The following is a 7137-nucleotide window of genomic DNA, read 5'->3' on the forward strand; positions in this document are numbered from 1 at the left end:
GAGAGAGACCGAGATAATAGAGAGAGAAAGTGGGAAACAATAGGACCAAATTGACATGTAAATATTGGGGAGGATATTTTTTTAGTAAGTATCTCATATAATGCATAAATACTTAAATTTCCCTATTAATTTGATATATCATAGTACAATAAATAGATATATCATGTTATTAAACATATATACCATACCATAATATTTTATATGCCATAAGAAAAAAACTCAATGTACCATGATTATAAAATTATATACACTATAAAAAAAATTTAACAAAAATAAAATTGATATATTATTACTCAAAAAATGTATATACCATAGTAACAAAACTAAATATCATAGTTAAAATGAATATATTATACTAATAAAATTATATATCACCATTATATATAATAAGATATAAACTAAATGTAATGCCCTAAACTCTAGAGACTGTTACGGTGTGCATTTTAAATAGTGCTAAACTCGCTAATCGAGTCATTTGGCCATAATCGTGTAACTAAGTATGATTAGCAGTTTAGGGTTAAAGATTTTGGTTAAGATACAATGTTTCACTAGAAAGTTTACTGTATATATTGGGAACCCAAAAAAATAATTTAAAGGTTAATTACAACAAAATATTCACAACCAGCCGACCTAAGCGGCAAAATAGGGTTTAACCCTAGTTCCTCTTTCAACCCTCGGCCATGGCGGTCGAGCAGCTACATATGTACACATCGTCACCTAAGCTCTCCAACTCAAGGATGATCCAGCTTTCTTTTGCCTTTACCTGCACCACATAGCACCCGCGAGCCGAAGCTCAGCAAGATAACTCAATATGCTCATGAATAGTGATAACATGTTACCAAATCATAACAGGCATGCCTAGCAATAATAGCCCTATTCATGCATGCAAATAAGTCCAAATAATAATGGTTGTGGGCCATGCCCTCCTGTATAGATGACTATCAAGTCAATCCTAAACAGATGAGTGATTAACACTGGAGGTTCCGATAAACATGCTGGGGCTTATAGCCCTAATCAAATGAGTGATTTAACACTTATGGTTCTGATAACCATGCTGGGGCGTGTAGCCCTGATCAAATGAGTGACTGGGTAGTAAGTCACTAACATGGGTTCTGCACCCTTAGATGAGTGACTGATGAGCTAGTCACTAACTTAAACCAAATGAGTGATTGATGAGTGAGTCACTGACATGGGTTCCGCACCCTTAACCATGTGACGATGCAGTCACCTGGGCCTTTTGGCCCTGGCTCTGAGTGACTAGCCGTGAGACTAGACAAGCACTTTTAGTTTTCATCGAACTTGAGGTCGGTCAAGCATGAATGCTCATGATAAGTCATTCAATGCTTATGTCGACTAGATCTAATCTTTACAGCTTCCGTTAAACACGCTAAAACTGTTCTTGACTCTTAAGCCAATACCATACGACCTGTGCTCAGTACTACTGCCGAACTTGACTAATGAGTCACAGCTTCACAGTTAATATTGACATCATTGTCGATTCTGAATAATGAGTCAGTGCCATTCACAAGTAAGCAATGCAACCAGGCATATATCATATGTCAACTATCCAAATGTAGGGCATTTAGCATGCTTACACTACTACAAAAAAGAATTTTTAGGACTAGAATTGCGAGTCCTAAAAAAGTTTTTAAGACTTGCGGGGTGCGAGTCCTCTATTTGAGAGCATTAAAAACTGAGATTTTTTAGGACTCGCGTTGTTGCGAGTCCTAAAAACTCTCATTGAGTACCTTTAAGTAACTTTTTTTAGGACTCGCAATGCGAGTCCTAAAAGATCCCATTGAGTGTCTTTAAATTAAGATTTTAGGACTCGCTTTGCATGCCCTTAAAAGTAATTTTTTTTGTAAAAAATGCAGCTACAATTTTCATTTTGATTTAAAAAAAATATATCCCTTTGAGAGTCCAAAATGTATTATATATGTTAGATTTCTAAAATTTTCAAAAGAAAATACAACAAAATAATTTTGTATTAATTACTCAAAAATATAATTTCAATATTTAGTCTACTCGGCTTACAAAATCATATTACATGATAGTTTATACTACAGTCAAATTCTATCATCACCAAATATTAAACAAGAAATGTATACAAAGTTAGTGAAATATATTTTTTCTTCTAAAAACTTCAACTACCAATGTTGTTTAGTATTGCGCCAAAGAAATGCATCTTAATATAGACTTGCACATTATAAAAAAATTATTTAATTATTAGGTTCATCAAACTTTTCAAAAGTTTCCTTAGAAACAACCAATCCATTGCAAGATGATAATTAATATTAGAATATTGTATTTATAAAAAATATACCTTTAGAAAATAAGCACGTCCAAAAGATCAAGGAAAATTGGGATAAGAAATATGTTTCAAGAGAGCTAGCCACGCTTGTATTTGTTTACAAATTTCAACATTTTTTAATGATTAAATTTTAATCCTCATGCAACTAGATATAAATTATTAAGAGAAATACAAATTCATTTGAATTAAGACTGAAAAATGATTGTTTTAAACTTAAGATATAATGTACTAATCAAAAGATCAATTATATATATCCAATATAAAAGACATTTAAGTGCAAAACGCTAAAAATAGATGTCAATCTGCATAATGTCTAGATTTAGTATTGGAGTTTGGAGAGATATTTAGTTACTCACACATACTAATTAACCTATAGACAATCCACATGCTATGAATAAATAATTTCAAACCAACATTTAAATCCCAAAGAACTTTGAGTGTCACATCTCTAGAAAACAAAAATACTGCAATTTCATAAAAATTAGTGTTGAAAGTCCTTACGAAAGACAAATTCTAGCTTTTGCCATACTAAGCTAAGCGACAAAACAAGACAGATTTCAGAGAAAGAATCCTAAACAAAAGCGGAGAGACGATTATACTAAACATTTATAGGAGAATAAAAATTATTATATAAGAGATAATCTATAGAAATTCAACACACACATATACCAAGCAACATAGCAAAGCAAACATACATGTGCATTTGAATGTTGTCATCTAAGATGGATATTGTTTTTCTTGATCAAAACCAAATGTTCCATTCTGTCAACTACCTAGCTTCATAAAGAAATAATTGTCATCAAAGAATTAATCAGAGAACAGTGGTAAGAACTTAAAGAATAATGATCACCAAAGCAAAAGAGAACAAAAAACTAAAAAATTAATAAAAAGTTTCTCCTCTGGAAATAAAAAGTTATTAAAATGTTGACCACTAGAAATAAAAAACACAAGAGAGGTCCACACATACTTTTATTATATTAAGTTACCACACTTATTCGATGTACTCCAAAAAAATAAAATATCTCACAAGATAAAGACCAAACTTATACATGGCAAACCAAAAGAATTATAAAACTCAATATAATGCTCTCCCCTGCTTTTGTTCTTTACAAACTGAATTATAAGAGACAACAAAAACATTAGAGCAACCAAACTGAGAAGTTGGTTCTTAATTAAATACAAAGCTAGTAGTTGTTATAACTGTTACTTGTAAATTGCATGATGCAAAAATAACTTTTAAGTAATTTGGACGAAACATCTTAAACACAAGAGGAAGAAAAAGATGGGCAAACGTGTTAGAATATCAGTTTCTACAACATTGGACCCCACACAAATGATTGTGGTTACATAGTCTATTTTATATTCAAGTAATGTTTATAAAGTAGAGAGGTAGCCTTAATTATATGTAATATATAACATTTCGATTGACTATATAAAACATGCTTAAAGGTGTCTCAAACATTTAGATTTTGGAGCCTAATATTAAGATTATATGATAAAACTTGGGACTTTCATCAAACATGTGCTATGCAAGAAAATTGTAGAACATGCATAAATTTCTATAATGATATAATCACACAATATAATCGGACTAAGCAAAGCACAACATCAATTAACAGAAATACACTACATGAAAATTTAACAAAAAAATAGGTTACAAAAAAAACATATTACATGAAAATTAAAACATAGTAAAATACACATCTTGCACTGAAAATAGAAGAAAAAGAGAAAAGCCAACATGTCACCATCTATAGAAAATCGAACAACATATCCCCTAATTTACTAGTCTAGCCATCTGTCACATTCAACACCAACATGTCAAACAAATCAAAGAACACACATGTTTTCATCCATATATCACCGCAGCACACAAAATTCTCAGAACCTACTTCACTAAGACATGCAAGTTCTTAATCTTCTATTATCACCGCGGCACACCGAATTCTCAGAACCTACTTCACTACGAATGAATATCTAAGATATTCAAACTCCACTAAAGTAATACAATTATCATTTAAAATTGTAAAATATTGAAAATTAAAAAAAAATCAAATGCAACATATCTCTTGCAATTAGCTACCGATCCAATGCTTTAAAACCAATAAAAATATTAACCTAAACATTATTATTAACATTATAAAAAATAAAAAAGTTAGATATATGTTCCATATCATGTTATTTAAAATTATATAATCAACTTAATTATTAATTAGATGGTCAAATGTTATGATTATAGGAAAGAATAAATGAAAGAAATGTGATGAAGTAATCCATGAAAATCCACATGCTAGAAAGCTTGTTAAATAGGCCACTAAATCATATCTACCAATGAAAATTGTATACATTTAAGTTCTTTGCAATATCAAGCAAATAATAAGATTTCTAACATACATTCTCAAATAAAACTCATTCACTATAATGCTACTAAGAGTCTATTTGAACTTGTTGTCCCGGTATTCGAACAACTGAACAGCTCAGAGTCTATTTATTATGGCATTAGTTGTATTGGAAACATATAAACCATAAACATTTTGATAAAAACCCAGACCTGCAAACGGTTCAAACACAGTGCAACACACAGATAGTAGTAGAAAGATATTTGGATTAAAGGGAGCCTTTATTGAACATATTTGACACCTTGAATTTAATGTAGAATTACAAATTTGACACAAGTATACAACAGTAATACTAAATGCTTACTTGAAAACTAGTAGGTCAAAGGACAGAAACTCAGTTTGTTATAATATAACAAAATGAGGAACATTGTCTTTTTACTTTCATCAAAAAAGAGTAAGAAAAAGTCAGTACCTCTGCAAATTTTATATCAGCATCACTATGATCATTTTCTCTTCCAGCAGCATCACCAACATAAAAGGATCTAAAAAGCAAACACATAAATCCTTTGTTAGCTAGTATTCTTAAACATATAGGTTCTCAAACGATAAGCATTACAGCGACAAAAAAGGACAAGTGAAAGGATGAAAAGTTAAATAACGGATCCATATCAATAGAAATGCCCGAGTTGAGGTGTTTTTCCAAAAGATGCCACATCCCTGGTTTTGGTTTGCGGTAGGGATCGTTTGCTTGACCATTAGATTTACTTACTCCACAAGCAATGAAAACCTACATATTTGTAATTGCAGTGCAAATCATTCAGCAAATTTTGATTAACAAACAAACACTTTTTCACAGAATAGTTGAAGCTGCCAAATTTGAAAAGAATTTGCATGAACTCAACAAATGTAAACAACTCAAAAATTAAGAAACAAAATCTTGGAATAAGAAACTCGAACTAATATTATTGCATCAAAGAGTTATAACTTTCGGAAGCCCCTAAAATATACAAGCAATCAAAGTAATCCAGGTAGCAACAGAGAAAATAGCTCAAGAAGCATTTTATAGGGAATCACGATAGTAATAATGCCCTGTTCAACATACAGTAAGAATTCACCAAATTCCACAACCCCATATCTTATATCTACTATACTAATATGAAATAAATTATACAATAACCAGTAACCACACTGAAAATTTATCACATTACAATAATAAACAAAAAATAGCTTGTGGGTTTATCGTCCTAAGATTACTACATACTATTATATATATATTCACTGCTTGTAGTTATTATCATTATAATAATAAGCTTATTATAAATATATGGTGAGAATCATTGCATTGTTTTTCATCAAATGATATTTTTTTTGGTATATATCAGCCGCAATATACATGTGGTACTCATATTGAACACGATTGGACATGATCGTAGCATTACAAGGTTTCAGGGTTCTTTTGATTATATATGCAATTTGTATAGTGAGGAGAACCCATAGCACTAGGCACATCCATACATAAATGCCAGAATTGATGGAAAATAGAGAAATTACAAAAGTTTAAACATTCAACTTAACATATATATATATATATATAACAATATTTATGATCGCAAGAAGTTTAGTATTAAGCTTGAATCTCTTGGAACTTTCCCAACATGGTTATTAGGTGGCACAAATCTTTTTTAATTGGATCTCTCTACCAACAAAATCAGTGGAAACCTTCCAACAAACATTATTGCTGACAACATGGCTAGTTTGACAACTCTACTTCTTGGCAACAACTTGATAAATGGTATAATTCCAGACTCATTATGCAAACTACACAATCTAGAATTTCTAGACTTTTCTCATCTCAATGTTGGAGGGGCTTTAATAACCTTTATCTCTTAAATTTGTCATTCAACAAGTTATCTGGGACCATTCCTAGCTCAATTAGGTACCTGTCGTCACTGATATGGTTGCACTTGAACGACAATAATCTCCATGGAGAGCTCCCTCAAGCCTTAAGTAATTGTGGGCAGTTAGAACTTCTGGATCTCGGAGGAAATAATTTTTCGGGAATTATACCAACTTGGATTGGAAAAAACTTTTCTGCACTGCAGATTCTAAGACTTCGAAATAATATATATGTTGACTAGTAGTATTCTTTTACAACTATGTCAACTCACTAATCTACAAATTTTGGACCTTTCTAAAAACAGTTTGGCTGGAGAATGTTAGGATTATTAAAATACACTTAAGCAACACACATAAACATTAGTATTCAACATAATTTCCCAGATCTTAATCATGTTGCTAAAAGTGCATAAATGATAAACCCTAAAACATGTTTCTATAAAATCTTTGCTAAATTAAAGAAGAATATGAACGCAAGAGCGGAAGCACTAACCTGAAGCCATTGATGGAGATTGCAAGAAGAATGATGGAGATTGAATCATGGCAATTGATCTTCCAAGAAAATCAGTTTCTCTCTCTGTGTATTTCTCT

The 7137-nt window shown here is 31.2% G+C and overlaps 1 long non-coding RNA gene across 1 annotated transcript; it reads right to left on the reverse strand.

The window, feature by feature from the left end:
• Positions 1–4912: 4912 nt before the first annotated feature.
• Positions 4913–5512, reverse strand: LOC133821978 (uncharacterized). The gene is made up of 2 exons (XR_009887784.1): positions 5310–5512; positions 4913–5192 (listed from the first exon to the last, which is right to left on the reverse strand). It is a non-coding gene; the product is annotated as an uncharacterized LOC133821978 (long non-coding RNA).
• Between the last annotated feature and the right edge of the window lie 1625 nt (positions 5513–7137).

The sequence above is a fragment of the Humulus lupulus genome, chromosome 1 (genome assembly GCF_963169125.1).
Source record: "Humulus lupulus chromosome 1, drHumLupu1.1, whole genome shotgun sequence".
In the NCBI taxonomy this organism is placed as follows: domain Eukaryota; kingdom Viridiplantae; phylum Streptophyta; class Magnoliopsida; order Rosales; family Cannabaceae; genus Humulus; species Humulus lupulus.